The sequence below is a fragment of the Triturus cristatus genome, chromosome 8 (genome assembly GCF_964204655.1).
Source record: "Triturus cristatus chromosome 8, aTriCri1.1, whole genome shotgun sequence".
NCBI classification, from domain to species: Eukaryota; Metazoa; Chordata; class Amphibia; order Caudata; family Salamandridae; genus Triturus; species Triturus cristatus.
In genome coordinates this window covers 355387987-355408251 of record NC_140591.1, presented here as the reverse complement: position 1 = coordinate 355408251, position 20265 = coordinate 355387987, and the positions used below count along the sequence as shown (strand labels likewise).

The following is a 20265-nucleotide window of genomic DNA, read 5'->3' as shown; positions in this document are numbered from 1 at the left end:
CAATTGTGAACACCCCACCGGAAATGTTGGAAAATTGTCAATATAAGACACCTTTTTTTTGTAAAAAACATCTGTTGACATTTATTAACATATTAAAAAACACATTACATCAGATAAAAAAGTCACAAATGAATGACTCAAGATTATTTCACAATACTACAATACAAAAGAAATGTAAATGCTATCTAAAGGCACAAAATTAAGAAAAATACAGTACTCATAGTAAATAAAAAATTAAAACAACACATATAAACAATTCATATATTGGGAGGAGAAAATGACAGACACCAAAATTGTATCTTGAAGGTGTGAATTTGTAATTATGGTTAACAGAAGAAAACTGGTAATCATACACCCTAATTTTTTGGGGGTTCTGTACCACACAAATTCCACTCCACACCCTATGCGTCGACGCGTTTCGGTGGTGCACAATGATGAAGACCACCTTCTTCAGGACTGACAAATGTATTCCTCCATGACAAAACTATCAATAATTCCTAGACATAAAACATAATATAAACATTTAGGTATAATAAAAGTGCCAAAATCACATACACGTGTAAGTTCCTTTTAGTTACACAAAATAGATACTTGTTTCCAAAATAAGACAAAGAACATAACATGACATTAAATCGGAAAGCCCACAATAAGATATGGGATATGATATACAAATTTTCCAACATCCCACTGGTCACACAATATGATCTATGGAATTGAATGCCAAATTACAAGCATCCCACCAGTCACACTTTGGTCTACCCATCCTCTAAAAAAAAATCTGGAACCCACTCATACCGGCTCTAGAGTAACTATAATGATGAGCAAAACAATTTTATAAACAGAGACTCAAACGTATGTTTTAGATTGAGATCTCAAAGGTGCGGTTTATGATGTATGTACCTAATCTTCAAGAATAGATTGATTTAGGTAGAGAGTGATAAACAATTAAATTAATACCTACATATATGTCGCAATGAACATCGCTGACAGAGGGCTTTTGGAAATAGGGCAGTCTGCGCAAGACGTGTTACTCAAACTGAAAAGGATAAAAAAAGTTTTATTTATTTATAGACACTAGTTTAATTAGATCCTCATTTGGACTAGCAAAACGTGTTGACAATATTCTTTTATGTGCTAATGAACCTAGCTCTGCTGACTCACCTTGAATCAACAAGGTATAGCCTCACTTAATAAGGAAGTGCAAATTGGTTACATAGGCAGCTCCAGTTGGCTATTTGTAGAGGAGAAGAATCTCCAAGAGTGATGCCTTACGTTTAGGAAATGGCCCGATCTAAAGGAAAGTAAAATAAGGAAAACCTAACTCCATCAGGAATACAATAATCTTTAAATAAACTGAATATATTAGTCCTTGATAAAGTATTCGGGGCACTTACCCTTTGTGTGCCAGTACAATTTCATTTGTAAAAGGCGCCCGTATCTGTTATGTATGGATCGTCCTATTTTGGCTGGAGGATGGTTTCCTGATTCGCCTAGTGTTTTCAATCCGGCTAGGAAATGTAAGAGATATAAAATTCAACTGAATAATACCGGACAACTTTCTAACTAAAGCCCTTATTCTACTGGATTATTTGACCTAAGTTTAAAAAAATATATATAAATAGACGCCACCGCTAAAAGCACCTACGTGCTTTGCCGTCCATTCTGCGCATGCAGAAAAAAAGCCGCATGCCTTAATGATCGCATATATTAATGATTAACTAGGACAGTCTAGATAATTAAATCAAAGACTCAACCTCAGATACTTTGGATTACGAGGTCTGTTCCTACTCGGAAGGAGCTCAACATATACCCTTCCGAGCATGGATGTTCGTTGATTGTTTATATGCAGTCAATTTAACGTGTGCAGAAAGTGAGGCGCATTACCTAATAATCACACATACTATTCTTAGATTAGCGGGTCTAAGGGATTAAAAAACAAAATCGCCCTCTAGCGCTTTAAGTTACAAAACCTGTTTTCTGTCAAAAAGGAACTGGGCAGGTATCCTCCCAAACGTGTTTGTCCGTTATTCATTGGACAAGTACTACAATTAGTATCACCAAAGGCTCCAGGCTAGAGACTAACTAACCGAGTACCTTACCTTAATCTGTCAGGGTACACGTTTAAACAAACGTTGCAAACTCCGCGCCGCTCTTCAAGGGACCGGTTTCTACCCGAGTCATTTTAAAACAACTGTTTGATCACGTGATATGGTAATATCACATGGAAAAGGAAAGACTTCAGAATAGAAATAAAAAAGGGTCAGAAGCCCAATGTAGAAGCGGACTCCATATTGGAGTGGTGCAGCGCTCACGTCCTAAACCGTGTACTTATATGTATCACTTCCCGATTTACGTGTACCTTTAAACATTCCTAATGCATTTGGCCTCTCTAACACATATTTGTAAAAAATATATATATAAAATATCCAAAGTATCGTCCCAAGTAGACCCGAACACTGAGATACGTAGCCCAAAATCCAACGGTTCAAATGTACAGTGTTACAAAGCGATCAAGAATGGAAAAAAACAGTTCGCAGAGTGAGAAAAATGGAGCGATAATGTATTATATATATCTACCTCCAATGGCATGGAATAAAACAGAGTGGTAACCACTGAGCGCAGCTATAGAAATGTATTATGTATTACTGCCTGCAAAAATTGTAAAGGAATACAGATCGCTAAGATTAGGTACATACATCATAAACCGCACCTTTGAGATCTCAATCTAAAACATACGTTTGAGTCTCTGTTTATAAAATTGTTTTGCTCATCATTATAGTTACTCTAGAGCCGGAATGAGTGGGTTCCAGATTTTTTTTTAGAGGATGGGTAGACCAAAGTGTGACTGGTGGGATGCTTGTAATTTGGCATTCAATTCCATAGATCATATTGTGTGACCAGTGGGATGTTGGAAAATTTGTATATCATATCCCATATCTTATTGTGGGCTTTCCGATTTAATGTCATGTTATGTTCTTTGTCTTATTTTGGAAACAAGTATCTATTTTGTGTAACTAAAAGGAACTTACACGTGTATGTGATTTTGGCACTTTTATTATACCTAAATGTTTATATTATGTTTTATGTCTAGGAATTATTGATAGTTTTGTCATGGAGGAATACATTTGTCAGTCCTGAAGAAGGTGGTCTTCATCATTGTGCACCACCGAAACGCGTCGACGCATAGGGTGTGGAGTGGAATTTGTGTGGTACAGAACCCCCAAAAAATTAGGGTGTATGATTACCAGTTTTCTTCTGTTAACCATAATTACAAATTCACACCTTCAAGATACAATTTTGGTGTCTGTCATTTTCTCCTCCCAATATATGAATTGTTTATATGTGTTGTTTTAATTTTTTATTTACTATGAGTACTGTATTTTTCTTAATTTTGTGCCTTTAGATAGCATTTACATTTCTTTTGTATTGTAGTATTGTGAAATAATCTTGAGTCATTCATTTGTGACTTTTTTATCTGATGTAATGTGTTTTTTAATATGTTAATAAATGTCAACAGATGTTTTTTACAAAAAAAAGGTGTCTTATATTGACAATTTTCCAACATTTCCGGTGGGGTGTTCACAATTGAGCTTTATGGAGTGTGTTGTTGAGTGAATGAATCTAGGGTACTGGATGCGATACAATTCCCTTATTTCAGCCCAAAGAGAAAAATCTTCTTAACCACATATTACATCATTCATGACATGGTCAGTGACATCACTGATGAAATCATCCACGTGAAAATCTGATGCGCCTCCTCACACCTGAACATAACCTTTGATACACCCACTCTAAAATACAGAGTACCATATTTGAATCCATTGTCACACCAATATAAGTTTCTAAAAACCCAGAGTGATTCCTAGATCTACACACAAACATCTAAACACTTACCTATAATTTCATTCATACATGCTGACAAAGATTAATAGAACACTATCAAATATACTTTAACACCTATATCGACATTACACAACAGCACACATCCTATTCACTTATGCAGTTATCCTATTCGCTTATGCAAACAATGGATCATACTTACATTTAGTCAGCTACACACTTATACAAACGCCACCTTTACTTATTCATATAGATAGTAACACATACTTAGTGTGTTATAAAATCACTATTACAAGTATAGTTATCCATACAGTCACTCATAAAATCTGAGTTTTATATATACAACTGTCACATACACTGCCTTTTATTTTTAGGTCTCGCCTGGCGTAAGACTGCGCAGACATGCGCAGTCTCGCTGGCAAAATTTAATGATTTGAGGAGATTTCTCTAGTGGGCTTTAAGCCCCGCCCCACTTTTCCATTGGCTGGCGTCACCGTTTATGCTAAACGGTGGCCAGCCATTGGAAAAGAGCGTTTAGTGACGTACACTTTTCTCTTTTAGAGCCGTCCCAATTGGACTGGCTGCCCCGACTTACTGCTGGCGTAAAAGGTTTTTTTTTTATCTTTATGGGGCCAAACACATGGCCCCATAAAGATAAGAAACCAGTCAGGCGAGCCAGTCCAACTGGGAGGGCTCTAAAAGAGAAAAAAAAGCGGGAGGCGTTGGTGGTTTGATTCGGAACAGAAATACTGCAGTAAATAAAGATCCCACGGAGAGCGACTGTCACAAAAATAACAGCATGTCCGAGGAGGTTCCTAGTTGTGCCAGCGCTAGTTCTATGTGCTTTAAAGTGTAGCATGCAGCTCCTGCGTAGTTTGGTTTCTCAGGTCCCGGTGGCTCAGCATTGGTATTCAGGGTGCAGCCTAGCCCCGGCGCTGTCACTCGGTGTGCGTGACGCCGGGCACCGCTCGCTTTCCATGCTGCACAGGTAGCAGCGCCGCGGCCATATTGAGCGTTCAGCGGGGGCTCGGCTAGGGAAAACGGACGGAGACAGCTGCTGGGCCCCGGCGGAAGGAAGCGTAGGCGGCTCTTGCAGCCAACTCTATGTACACACCCCTCGGGTGGCGTTTGCTTCTTGGTGCTGCACGGCTACTGCTTCAGGGACCGGAGGAGGCAGCAGCGGGGAGCAGCAGCGGGGAGCAGCAGCGGCGATGCCTGGCCAGCCCTGAATGGGATGCCGATTGCTGGGTTGGAGGATCCCTGGCCGAAAATGGAGGTGTATTCCAGCAGTGGCGGTGGTGAGGTAGGTGCTTAGTTCATGGGGCTGTGGGGAGGGCTGTTTGGAGGCTGCATCCCGCTGTAGCTTTGTGGCAACCTGGAGGGGTTGCCGCCCGTCCCCGGTGATTGTTTTGTTGTGACGTCTGTTTTTGCTTCACCCCACCCGAGCCTCAGATAGTGGTATAATCTTGGTACCCATTGAGAAATCCCTGTGGGCATCCTCTGTCAAGTGTCTCAGCAAGAAGGCGCTTCCGCCAGCAAGTGTTTGCGATACATGTGTGTCTGTGTATTTGGTGGAGGGACAAGTTTGAAAAACGTGTCTATGGGAGCATCCTTTCTGCTCTGCTGTAGAGTACCGGCTGCCTGAACACGGGCAGCACATGCACTTTGCAGAGTGGATACGTTGGCCCGTTCCCTTCTTCTCAGTGCTGTCAGACTGTTTTCTCTCCGAGGGGTGGATGATGCCCTCAGGGCTCCTGCTGCTGCAAACAAGTTGCGCGTGCGTCATCCGACCGCCCCTTCTCATCACACACTGTAATTACATCTCACGAATATGCTAAGGAAGAATTGTATACAGCCAACTTTGACAGTACTTGTGTATTTAGTAATGCCAATAGATGATTACTGCATTGTTGGTGCAGGGGAAGAGGAGAGTCGCAGGGAGCTGGCTCTTCCCTGGTGCCTATGGTAGAGCAAACTCAGGCAGTACTTGTACGAATAGGATGGAGGGTGTGTGACAAAATGAAGTGATGCATACACCAACAACATTGCTATCCTTTTCGGAGTAGTGAACAAAGCTATAGTACTGCACCGTTTTTGGGTGGTAGATGCGAATGTTGGGTCCCACAGTGCTGAGCAGTGTATGACAGGGGTGCATGCGTGAGGGGGCAGAGGATCATAACAGAGCTGCAACCTTGTTATTTATGGAGGAGGGAGCAAGCATGCAGCAGCCTAGATATCTGTCCGCATTGGGGAGAGAGGGTGCAGTCCTGAGAGATGAGGAATGCACACTTTTTGTCACGTGTGGGTTAGGGGAGGAGGAACAGGCTACCGTGCTGTTCTGCAGTGCTTAGAGGGCAGGGATGCACACGGTCGCCCCTTTGGAAATGTTCCCTTCTGAGATGAGGTGCCTATAGATTTGAAGTCCTGGAGGAGGATGGACTCGAAACCACCCGTGGTCAGCGACAGGGGAGATAACTATTCTTCGCCGGGGTAGCAGGGCTACATTTTAATCTATTTATAATTCTGTTTGTGGTGGAATGGATAAGAGGTATGTTGTGTAGGAGTACTCCGACACCAGAAGACATCATGCTTCATAACAACGAAGGGACTTGAGAGTTCTGGCTTCTCACTGTTTTGGGGGTTTCAGTCCTCTGGTGCGGATGGGGCTTAATTCGTGGATGGGGTGTGTTGGTTTTTTCACCGTTTTAGTAGGATGGTTAATGTATGTGCTACACGCAGACGCTCCCTCTGAAACATGTTTGTAAAAAGTAGGCGTCAGCCAAAAAAAACTCCTGCCTTACGTGGTCATGGTTTCCACTAACGCCCACGTGTATGTATGCTTTCGGAGCTAGGCCTAACACCGATATAGCGTGAGCGTAAAGCAATGGGAGAGACAAGCATTGAAAATGCAATAGGCCTCGCCTTTTATTAAGTTAAAGCCATTTGATTTGCTAATGCTATTATATAGCAAAGCAAATGGCTTTAACTTAATAAAAGGCGAGGCCTATTGCATTTTCAATGCTTGTTCAACTTTGTTGGACATGTACCATTGAGAGATATATTTACTCAACACCACACCCATAAAGATAGTCACTCACCCAAACAACAGTTATAACATGCAGTCTTAACCTCATATTCCTACTGAATCAACTATTCACACATCTTTGGGCAGTCACAAACCCCCCACCGAACCACAGACACATTCACTCTCCCATACAAATACTCAGTTAACTAATCAATAACCAATATAGACTTTCACGTAGCTAGTAACCAACTGGTGCAGCAGTTTACACAACAACTGACAAAGTGATATAGGTAATTCACACAGTTTAGTCACTATCCAATATATTTAGTGAGGCACAATAAATTACTCAAGTAAACAGCCAATCACACTGCTACTAAATCCTCCATCCAGATATTTATATATCCACTCATTCATCAATGCAGATTATATATATATATATATAAAAAAAACACATATTTAAATAACGAACCAAACCACATTCACTGAGTGATGTCATCAGTGATGTCATTTGAGATGCCATCAGTGATGTCACTGACCATGTCATGAATGATGTAATATGTGACATCACCAGCAGTGGATTGCGGGCACGCGAGTTATAGTTAGTAGATCTAACTATAACGGAGGAATTTCTATGGTTTTGTACGAGGGAAATGTCCAGCTAACTATAACACCCCTGAAACCTATATTTTTTTTTTGTGAATTTCTAAGGTTTTTTAAATGCTAATTCCCAACTGTAACATACCTGAAACCTATGCTTTTTTCAGTGAATATATATTTTCTCGCCCCCCGCTTGACGAATCACCCCAAATCTTTCAAGATCGGAGCGGACCACGAGTTTTGAAACTTTTGCGAAGATTCATCAATCGGCGCCAAAGTTATTGGGAATAGAATGTTGCGATTTTCCTATGGATAATAGGTCCTAACTATAACTATCTACTGGTGACCGCCAGTGTATCTCTATATATTATATATACACACACACACACGAGATGGAGGTGTAAGACCAAGAAAGGTGAGTGGACTCTAGAGTCAGTTGAGCGAGAATCTAAACAAATCACAGAAACACATTAAGGAATGTTATGATTGCAGATATGGACGCAAGCAAGTCAACATACAGATTTGGTAGGAGTCAAAAGGCCAGGTATAACAAGGAAGAATTAAGGGAAATTCTACCGCCCTTTGAATGTAGTGAAAGTGATGTGCAACTCTGTTTTATTAAGTGACAGGAAGGTGTAACATCTTAGTCGCATTGACCTGTACAAAAGGAAAGCGAAATGCGATACTGGAGACCGCCCAACTTGGATGCTGGAATATGTGATTGGAGAGGTTCAACGAGACAGTGGAGACACATGCTGTGGGGTGATCAGAGAGGCAGTGGTGATACACTGAACACCAATTTTGTACCATCATCAAGGAACGTTGACATGTGAGAAGAAAACGGAACAAGGAGTAGGTTTGGAAGGAAAATTGCCAAACCATCTAAACTTAGAGATTATATTTGTTATATGTAAGTCAGCTTTGTATGGTGTTAAGATTGAGAATGTTAGAATAGGATTTAAATGTACACAGTTATTAGACATGTATTTAAGCATGCATCTGTTCATGTTATTTGTATTGTTTCTATTTTTATGACTCCAATTTTTTTTTATATATGCGGGGAGATGTGTTATAGGGTAAGTTATGGAATAGACCAAGAATGTCTTGGCTTTAACACCGTACTAGTGGGAATCAGAATGTAGTGAGGTAGGACGGATTGTAGGATGATGTGGTAAGACATTAGAGGAGTGTATATCGGTGTACATGCAGCTCCTCAATGTGTTGGGGCAAATGATAAACTACACTCCAGCGCAACCGGAGTGTGGCGTATTTTCTACAATGGGTATAAAAGCAAGATCAGGGATTGCATTCAAAAGTAACCACACACAACTATGGTGCAACACTAAATACTAGATCTCTGAGGCATCAATTAGTAAAACATTTGATGCATGACAAGTTTGTTTTATTTTTTTTAATTAATGATGTGGAAGCAGAGTAAAACAATTAGGGCAACATGAACATTAACAAGTATTGGTAAAGCCTATAGGCCTGGCTTTGGCTGCCACCCATTTTGCTTTGTCAATGTCTGTTTTGTATGGTCATGGTTTTTGCAAAACCTTAGTGTGGTGAAAGCTGCAGGCAACACCTACAAAAAAAATGGTTAAAGGCAAAAACATTACATTGCCATAGTGCCCCATTGAAGGAAGCTATTTTGTGAGTGGATATGCCTACTGTGGATGGGAAGAATGCTGTCACTCCAAAATTGAAGCTATCCAGTGGTTGAAGTGTGCCCACCCAGTGCCCCATGCTGTAGTAGGCAGAAGAAAACCTGAATGACAGTAACAAATGGATGAAGCGTGTTGGCTTAGTATACATTAGCTGAGACGTTCCGTGTATTATTGGGCAAGAGAATATCATACAGAAATCACCAGCAGCAGACAAGAAAATATCTTCAATTGACTCAAATACATGTCCGCAAAGATAATTTAAACATGGACAAAAAAGTCACAGTAAGCAGGCCCAAGTCTGCCAGCTCACACAGAATGAAAGAAAATCCATTTATAAAGCGTGAGTGGCTGCTCCCAAAGGGAGCACCCTGACACAGCCAATAAATGAATCTGCCATTTAACTACAACTTTCTAAAGAGAAAAGGTCCGTTTTAAAAGCCGGTTCAAATTTTGTCTTCCCTAATTGTTTTGGCAAGGCATTCCCGACCCTGAATACCCATAAGGAAAAATATATACCACCTAGTTTGGCTGTGCAAAGTTTAGGAATGCATAACAGGCGTTGGTTGGCTGACAGAAGTACCCTATTTGGAACATACACTTTATCCTGAGGGTTGATTGGGCCTTTTTTTAATCTAGAGCTTTAGAAGTGTCATTAAGGCTTTGGATTTGACTCGATGACTGATCAGAAACCAGTGCAAAGCCCTCAGGTCATCACGGATGAACTGCTTTTTGAGGACATTGTGGATTACACGTGCTGCAGCATTTTGAATCAGGTGGAATGTATTCAACAATTCGTCAGCTCCCCCTCTACCCTTCAAATACAGGACATTAGTATAATCAAGTCTAGCACTTATGAGGGCATGGACAAAATCTTTACGTGTATGCATGGGCAAGAATAGGATAGTCTTTGTGAACAAGACAGAATAGCCGGACAACTTTCAAAAGGACAGCATTATAACAAAACTATTATGACTATATCTGATTGTGAATTAAAGCCAAAAGATGTGCGAGGCATGCAAAACACTTGCACACAGAAATAAGATTTAATAAAATTTCAAGTAATATATTATTAAAACTATACCCGATATTTATAGGTATTTCTTATGTATAAGCACCAAGATTTTAGTTGTACAGACCACGAGCAGACATAACTATCAATTGTTTTGCTCAAAAGGCTGGACTGATTTTAAAAATTAAAATAAGCTGGCTATTAGGTATCGAATAAAAATGGGTTAACAGAAATCTGGCCCCCTTTTCATAAGTTCTTTCTTCTTGCGATGCCCACTCAAGAAGCGAGAATTCAGGTCTAAATTAACAAAATTAGATTGTGAAATGCTGGTAAACTCTGATTTCTCTAAAGAGAAACCAAAAAGGTGTTTATTAACGGAGACCAGGCACGTAAATATCAGCAAAGTCCATGTTTTAAGAGCTAAAGTTCAGTAAGTATATGTATGTCACCCATTCTGTATTGTGTCCACGGTTTGAACTGACCACTATTGTTCTCTGTACTAGTTGGAAATGCCTACAGTTAATAGCAGACACACCTAATCCTGCATACTAGCCATGCGAAGCCAAGCACCCACTTAAATCTTACTCACTAGATACTAGTTTCAGACAAAGCAACCCATGAAAGCAACTCACGAGTCATCATATGTACCCACTTCCCAATGAATGTCCAATATCAAGAATAAAGCTTTACAAGTCAATGTTCCATAAACACAAACCAAAACACGTCACCGTACCCTATAGAATTGCTGCACCCCATACATTAACCAACACTGAACCCGAAGCCCTACTGGCATGCAGCAACTGTACACACCTCAACTTACAAATAAAGCAACAGTGCTAAATGGTTGTGCCAATTTCAATGTTAACTTTTAAAGCGCAGTGTTGGGGACCGCGCTCCAGTTGTCTTTGAGCATTCTAAGAATTCTCTATACAGCCCGTCCTTATTTGCAGGAAAACTAATTACACCAATTGTGGCACAGCAGGACTCCTTGGGGTAAGAATAAAGAGAATAAAGCTCATGCCTACTGCAGAACGTATGCAGCAATGCCCATCCGATGTGTGAGAATGCAGCGCTGTGCGCCAGTCCTGTGCATACAATATCATGTGAGGAAGCACTGGTATTGAGACAACGCTCATTTCCATAAAGCATGCCATTAAGGTTTTGCAATACCCCAAAAGTGAAAAGAACGCAAGTAAAACGACCTTGCTAACGGAATACCAAAACACAGGTGAATAGCCTACAAATGCAAGAACGGCTGGGTAAACAGAAGCAAGAGACTATATGGAGCACCAAACTGTCATCGCAGTCAACTCCTAGCCCTACCACGGCCCGCTGGCGTGCAGACAGTCTGATGTGGGTGCAGTGGCTCAGTACGTTCTACCGAAGCTATTGAAAGCAAAGCAGTCAACCCATTAGCAGTGGCAACGGCATCATCCCTCTCGATAGCATGCACACTGAGCAGAAGCGGAATAATTCGAGCCTGCGGCGGCCAATACACACACCACGGAAGGTGTGGAGCAATGGGGCAGCCGATCGCTGCTCTGAGCAGCCGCACTGCAGGTGACAGGCGCGTGTCACACTCACCTTACTCGTAGCGACGCCCGGATGAGGCGCGTGCCCGGAACGTGGGTTGCAGAAGCAATAGAGACACCCTGCAGACGGGAGACTCTTAGATCGGCCTGAGCCCTGCGTACACAACGGGCACTCTGCAGCTCAGGAGCGGCGGGAGGGGTACCACAGGAGATGACGTTGGTCAGACAACTGTATAGGCCGGGTGGCTTACGGTGGTACATCTGACTACATATTTCTGCTGAGGGGCGGGGTTAAATTTGACATCGACCGCAGTGGAAGGCATTATACTCACCAGCTCAGAGTCTGCTCGCCTGAAGGAGTCTTCCAACTACTCCAGACATAAGTGCCAGACAGCTGGAACACAGATAGAAGTAGTCACCTCGTAAAAAACGAGAACATCTTCATTGATGTTGTCACTTGAGACCGCCCACTGACAGAAGGCGGGAAGGTACAGCAGCAAACCAGGATCACGGGCAGGCTCCTGGTGCCCAGAGCCAATGAATGAAGGGCAAGTATTTATGCAGCCAATCGTAAGGGAAAGTCTCCGAAACCGCAGCGAATGAACAAAAAATAGAAAGACTCTCCAGTCAATCCATGGCCAAGAATTACTCCCACCAATCCAAGGACACTATAATCCCGAGCACTAGGGTTTGCTGTTCTGCAACCTTTAGGTATTTATCAATGTATGCGACTTCATACCGCGTGTATTATATTAGAAGGCGTCAGACAGCTTGACGTAGAAATGAATCACATTTCACAAGTGTTAAAAGGTTGCACGTGTGTTGCGTTTTGGAATGTGAAACAAGCAAGTACACAGTTATACAAGGTGCGTATGAGTACAGGTTAACAAAACAAATACAAAAAATCCAGACCTCATCGCTGAACTAACGGAACAAAAAATGTCCATCAAAGGTACAAGATAAGACTTCGTATTGCAGTTTCACATAACGTACTGCCCTAGGAAATTCTGGACCGGCGGCAATACTGTCGCTGTAGAAGATGCTTACACAACAAGGGAGCCTAGGGGGTTTAAAGGGTAGGTGGCCCCCCACTCACAATCCTGAAATACAACAAGACCTACCCTATGAACAAGTTTAAAAAAATTCTAAAGTAGTGTGCAGGTGCTCAATCTATGTAGTGCCTGCCTAACTCTCAGTCACTGGTGTGCTCACCATATGTATCATAAGAACATTGTGTCCAAAGATGCTAAAAAACCTTACTAGTGATTAATTCGTGTTCAAGAAAGGTAGAGAAAGTAAAAAAGGTGTGATAGGACGACAACGCCTCACGGAAGCAGCCCCAACGAGGTATGGGTAGACTGGTACTCGTCTACTACCTCCTGTTGTCATCATCGGTCGCTGCCGCCCAAACAGAAATAGTAAAGGTGGAACAAAAATGTGTACTATACTGCACTCGAACTCTACGTGATAGTCCTAATGACTCCTATCCTATCAAGCAACCTATGTGTTGCAGTGGTGTGTGCTAATCTACAACAACAGGAAGTGTCGACCCAAATTTGGTGAGTTGAGCCTGATCAGGACTCAAGTCACTCAGAAGTAAAACCGAGCAGCATAACACTAGCTATGTGGTGCTTTATTCTCAGCTGTGTCGCTTGCTCATTTAAAAACCGACATGTTTCGTTGCCGTATTACTTTACCGGCAACTTCATCAGGGCTTGGGTCGACTGGTCTCTCTGCAAACGCTAGTGTGTACCAGCGATATCTTTAAATCAGCACCCTCGAGGTGCTGTGTAGCATCATACCTGCACCTCTGTCATATAAGTGTCTTGGGTATTTGTGTACCGGCCCCTTTGGCTGTTAAAATCAGAACTGCGGAACTTTGTTTCTCATCAGTCTGAGCCTCGGGTTGTCTCTCAGACTGATGAGAAACAAAGTTCCGCAGTTCTGATTTTAACAGCCAAAGGGGCCGGTACACAAATACCCAAGACACTTATATGACGGAGGTGCAGGTATGATGCTACACAGCACCTCGAGGGTGCTGATTTAAAGATATCGCTGGTACACACTAGCGTTTGCAGAGAGACCAGTCGACCCAAGCCCTGATGAAGTTGCCGGTAAAGTAATACGGCAACGAAACATGTCGGTTTTTAAATGAGCAAGCGACACAGCTGAGAATAAAGCACCACATAGCTAGTGTTATGCTGCTCGGTTTTACTTCTGAGTGACTTGAGTCCTGATCAGGCTCAACTCACCAAATTTGGGTCGACACTTCCTGTTGTTGTAGATTAGCACACACCACTGCAACACATAGGTTGCTTGATAGGATAGGAGTCATTAGGACTATCACGTAGAGTTCGAGTGCAGTATAGTACACATTTTTGTTCCACCTTTACTATTTCTGTTTGGGCGGCAGCGACCGATGATGACAACAGGAGGTAGTAGACGAGTACCAGTCTACCCATACCTCGTTGGGGCTGCTTCCGTGAGGCGTTGTCGTCCTATCACACCTTTTTTACTTTCTCTACCTTTCTTGAACACGAATTAATCACTAGTAAGGTTTTTTAGCATCTTTGGACACAATGTTCTTATGATACATATGGTGAGCACACCAGTGACTGAGAGTTAGGCAGGCACTACATAGATTGAGCACCTGCACACTGCTGTAGAAGATGCGCCTGTGACGTGGTTATAAACTGAGTGGCTCTTGGAAAGGCTTGTTTTAGTGCTGGCAGAGTCTGTTCGGACGGAGTCAGCCCAATGCGTTGAGAGGCTATTCAGTACCACTGGCGCCTTTCTCGCGCTTCAGTCGTTCCGCTTCTTCCTAGGAGTGGTGTCGTTTTGAAATTAGGTATCCTCTCCTCTTCAGAGGTTTTCACTAAATGCACCTGCACCTCTGCTCTGGGGCTATATATGTGCCCCTCCCATCATTTTCCACGGTAGACGCAGCGCATCTCAAAGTTCCGCTGTCTGGCAGCACTCGGTCTGCAGAGCGCATGAATGAGCCATGTGCCTTGCAGGGAGGCCCCTTCGAGTTTCGTTACGCCAGTGTCTGGCAGTAATCCACGGGTGCCGTAGAAATCTGAAAAGGCCAAATCTCGTTAATGTTGTAAAATAGATATGTTCTAATGTAAAGTACCATCCCAACAGCAGCAATAATGTACAGCAGGGCTTTAAATGGGATGAAAAACGGAGGAGGTGTTCTCTCAAAGGGGCGTGACCAATTCCGTTAAGGGCGTGGCTCAAAACGTATAAACTGAACATGTTTGCTTAGCATAGTGTGCCCCAAAGAGTACATTTTTCCTTTGGCAAACCACTAGTCACTCTATGATCACCAAAAAACGTTCATTCTGTTCCAAACATGGTAAAAACCACCCATTCCCAAAGCATATGCCACTACGCAACTAAAGGCATATAAAGTCCGATTTTACATAAAAAAACAATTCTTGATTGTTGTAATTAAAAGCACATTACAAAAATAAATTCAGTACACACAGTATTTCATACAAATCCGACCATACAAGGATTGGTAACTTGCGTTTTAAAATTTGAAATACACTTTGCCCATGAGAATAGAAAATAGAAAAGAAAAAAGAAACTGAGAGAAGAGAGCATCTAAAAGACTATGCAATTTGTCATTGACCCGACCTTTCCATGACCAATATTAAGTTAAAAGCTGGAACTTGATAAATTATAAATTTTTTGTCTGTTGTACTAGCCAGTACTAAACGTCACAGATTTAGGACTCTAAGCATCAACGCGTTTCGATGGTATCATCTTAGTTTACACCATCTTTATCAAGACAATTCCATAGACTCTCAGTCTGTTCGTTATTAATAAATGCAATTGCATTTGGTGTTTGGTGTAAACCAAGATGATACCAACGAAACGCGTTGACGCTTAAAATCCTAAATCTGTGACGTTGGCTGGTACAACAGACAAAAAGTTTATTATGTATCGAGTTGCGTAGTGGCACATGATTTGGGAAAGGATGGCTTTTACAATGTTTGGAACAGAATCCAGATATATAATACAATAAGTAAGGATGGTACTGCTGCAGAGTTAAGGGGTTTTTTTTCACCCCAAGGGTGAGGGCAAAAACAGAGAGCCCGATAGAGACCCGTTTCGGCACCTGCTTTTTAGAACTGCCGGTGCTGAGCACCGGCAAGAACCGGCCCACTTAAAGCCCTGATGTACAGCACAATCGCCATTTTAGCTACCCACTTCTCAACCAGCATGTAAGCATGTTACTACCATGGTAGTCACATACATAGCCCATAGCATGTAAAAACGTCAAATCAGTGAGAGCTACTCAAATCACAACAATGTAATCACCTCACCATCCTCATGCCAGTCACCCACGTTGCTGCAGTATGTAAAACGTCATCTCACAAAGCCACTCAGCACCACACGCACATTAGGGGCCTATTCAACAGACTGCATTTCTAAGTACGCTTAGTACAGTAGTACTAATAAAGTACTACAAAAGGCTATTCACGAACTTACTAGTGCAAAGCTCCAATTCACCTATCTTTTCTACAGAAAGATCCTCACACATTTAAGTTTACAAAGGGGTCGATTCCGATCTGGGTCGGAAGGACACCGAATGCGATCCGGCCGGAAAAACTCCGAGCCGTACGCGTGGTTTCCGGCCGACTCGTACAGCTGTACATGCGAGCAAGTACGATGTGAGCTACGTGAGATTCACCGACCGAGTCGTTTCCGGGTCCGAACCACTCCGTACGTCTCGGTCGGAAGCTAACCGTGGCGTGCAATGGATGCGATTTACAACCGAGCCAGTACGATGCACGCGTCGGACAGCCTGTGCGAGCCGGAGTGTCCGGGTAGCAAAAGCTCCCGGAGTCGGACTTCAGGGGTCCGCGTCAGACCCCCTGACATCCGCAGCCCTACGACTCGGACACAGGGGGAGACCTATGGGTCTCCCCAACACAGGCATGTACGGTGCGGATTGCACTGACGCGTACCCACTGTAGGGGAAGCACTTGTTCGAGACGTACCAATTCAGTCAATGGGAGCGCATGTACGCGTCATACAACTGGCTCCCATTGACTTCTATGGGAGTCCGACCGAATCGAGTCAGACAGCATACGTTCGCATCGTACTCGCTCGGTCGGACTGTAGGGGTCCGGCTCGGTTGGAAAACACCCCGGATCCGGCTCGGTCAGAGTGCTTTCCGACCCAGATCGGAATCGGCCCCTAAGTAGTAAATGTAAGAGGGACCTGCCGGTGGCTGGATAAAGGGATATACTCACCACTAAATGGGAGTGGTTTAAAGATGACATGCATCCACCCACAAAAGAGTAAGCCCATTGCTATTTACAAACTGCACTTTTAAAGTTATTACTGCCAAAAAAGTGACTCAAAACAGTTATAAATCTCTCCAGGTCAGAGCTGGAGTAAGTTCTGCAACACACATGGCCAACCACTTGTACTACCAAACCCTCCCATAGAAAATAATGGAGGCAAGGATTTAAAATAAAACTAAATAAACAAAAGGTACGTCTGGTATCTAAAGTGGAAAAGGAGAGGAGACAACAGGAAAGGTGAGTGTCTCCAAGAAAGAGTGCTTCTTTAAGGACAAGAATCCTCACTCACCTAAGGGTGACATTGGGTTCCCTCCTCACCAGTGGCAACCGCCACAAAGGGTGGTGGGTAGAGGGAACACGAGAAGAGGAGCGTGGGGTGTTTTTAAATAAGAATATTTAAGAAATAGAACTTACCTTATGTTGCCAGCCACTTCACGCCTCCTCGGACAGACTCCCTGTGCAATCCGCACGCTGCTCTCATGCTTTGAGAGTAGCACATGGATTGGCCTGAGCGGACTGAAAAGATGCTCTACTAAGGACAGGGAGTCTGGGGGACGTGGGACCCGTGCTCACTACGCCACTGAAGTCAAGCTATCCTGGCTGATGACGGCTGATAGCCAGAAACCGGTCCTAGGATGCTTGATTCCGGTCCAGGGAAGACATGGCTTGGCAGTTCGGGCTGGACTGTTCCCATGAGGCACAGGGTCAAGTCTGATTTGCATATGGCCATGTCTAAACTGGGGTGGCGTAGTGGGCAAAAGAACGATGGATTTAACCCAGATCTCTTGACTGGGGGAGAATGTCTGCATTGTCAGCATTCCGTCCATCATTTGTCTGTTGTAACGCTTTTCGCCCTAAGTGGGATGGGTATTCCCAGACGTGGGACCCGTGCTCACTACGCCACTGAAGTCAAGCTATCCTGGCTGATGACGGCTGATAGCCAGAAACCGGTCCTAGGATGCTTGATTCCGGTCCAGGGAAGACATGGCTTGGCAGTTCGGGCTGGACTGTTCCCATGAGGCACAGGGTCAAGTCTGATTTGCATATGGCCATGTCTAAACTGGGGTGGCGTAGTGGGCAAAAGAACGATGGATTTAACCCAGATCTCTTGACTGGGGGAGAATGTCTGCATTGTCAGCATTCCGTCCATCATTTGTCTGTTGTAACGCTTTTCGCCCTAAGTGGGATGGGTATTCCCAGACGTGGGACCCGTGCTCACTACGCCACTGAAGTCAAGCTATCCTGGCTGATGACGGCTGATAGCCAGAAACCGGTCCTAGGATGCTTGATTCCGGTCCAGGGAAGACATGGCTTGGCAGTTCGGGCTGGACTGTTCCCATGAGGCACAGGGTCAAGTCTGATTTGCATATGGCCATGTCTAAACTGGGGTGGCGTAGTGGGCAAAAGAACGATGGATTTAACCCAGATCTCTTGACTGGGGGAGAATGTCTGCATTGTCAGCATTCCGTCCATCATTTGTCTGTTGTAACGCTTTTCGCCCTAAGTGGGATGGGTATTCCCAGACGTGGGACCCGTGCTCACTACGCCACTGAAGTCAAGCTATCCTGGCTGATGACGGCTGATAGCCAGAAACCGGTCCTAGGATGCTTGATTCCGGTCCAGGGAAGACATGGCTTGGCAGTTCGGGCTGGACTGTTCCCATGAGGCACAGGGTCAAGTCTGATTTGCATATGGCCATGTCTAAACTGGGGTGGCGTAGTGGGCAAAAGAACGATGGATTTAACCCAGATCTCTTGACTGGGGGAGAATGTCTGCATTGTCAGCATTCCGTCCATCATTTGTCTGTTGTAACGCTTTTCGCCCTAAGTGGGATGGGTATTCCCAGACGTGGGACCCGTGCTCACTACGCCACTGAAGTCAAGCTATCCTGGCTGATGACGGCTGATAGCCAGAAACCGGTCCTAGGATGCTTGATTCCGGTCCAGGGAAGACATGGCTTGGCAGTTCGGGCTGGACTGTTCCCATGAGGCACAGGGTCAAGTCTGATTTGCATATGGCCATGTCTAAACTGGGGTGGCGTAGTGGGCAAAAGAACGATGGATTTAACCCAGATCTCTTGACTGGGGGAGAATGTCTGCATTGTCAGCATTCCGTCCATCATTTGTCTGTTGTAACGCTTTTCGCCCTAAGTGGGATGGGTATTCCCAGACGTGGGACCCGTGCTCACTACGCCACTGAAGTCAAGCTATCCTGGCTGATGACGGCTGATAGCCAGAAACCGGTCCTAGGATGCTTGATTCCGGTCCAGGGAAGACATGGCTTGGCAGTTCGGGCTGGACTGTTCCCATGAGGCACAGGGTCAAGTCTGATTTGCATATGGCCATGTCTAAACTGGGGTGGCGTAGTGGGCAAAAGAACGATGGATTTAACCCAGATCTCTTGACTGGGGGAGAATGTCTGCATTGTCAGCATTCCGTCCATCATTTGTCTGTTGTAACGCTTTTCGCCCTAAGTGGGATGGGTATTCCCAGACGTGGGACCCGTGCTCACTACGCCACTGAAGTCAAGCTATCCTGGCTGATGACGGCTGATAGCCAGAAACCGGTCCTAGGATGCTTGATTCCGGTCCAGGGAAGACATGGCTTGGCAGTTCGGGCTGGACTGTTCCCATGAGGCACAGGGTCAAGTCTGATTTGCATATGGCCATGTCTAAACTGGGGTGGCGTAGTGGGCAAAAGAACGATGGATTTAACCCAGATCTCTTGACTGGGGGAGAATGTCTGCATTGTCAGCATTCCGTCCATCATTTGTCTGTTGTAACGCTTTTCGCCCTAAGTGGGATGGGTATTCCCAGACGTGGGACCCGTGCTCACTACGCCACTGAAGTCAAGCTATCCTGGCTGATGACGGCTGATAGCCAGAAACCGGTCCTAGGATGCTTGATTCCGGTCCAGGGAAGACATGGCTTGGCAGTTCGGGCTGGACTGTTCCCATGAGGCACAGGGTCAAGTCTGATTTGCATATGGCCATGTCTAAACTGGGGTGGCGTAGTGGGCAAAAGAACGATGGATTTAACCCAGATCTCTTGACTGGGGGAGAATGTCTGCATTGTCAGCATTCCGTCCATCATTTGTCTGTTGTAACGCTTTTCGCCCTAAGTGGGATGGGTATTCCCAGACGTGGGACCCGTGCTCACTACGCCACTGAAGTCAAGCTATCCTGGCTGATGACGGCTGATAGCCAGAAACCGGTCCTAGGATGCTTGATTCCGGTCCAGGGAAGACATGGCTTGGCAGTTCGGGCTGGACTG

The 20265-nt window shown here is 44.1% G+C and overlaps 1 protein-coding gene across 2 annotated transcripts in view; it reads right to left on the bottom strand.

Moving 5' to 3' along the window:
* PDS5B (PDS5 cohesin associated factor B) overlaps positions 1–12139 on the bottom strand; it is an 802561-nt gene extending 790422 nt beyond the window's left edge. The window contains exon 1 of one of the 2 annotated variants that reach the window (XM_085621687.1): positions 12003–12139. The gene's annotated coding sequence lies outside the window, so the exon portion shown is untranslated. Of the gene's footprint in view, positions 1–11722; positions 11906–12002 lie in introns of those variants that run through there. The other variant, XM_085621686.1, reaches the window with a different exon arrangement.
* Positions 12140–20265: the final 8126 nt, after the last annotated feature.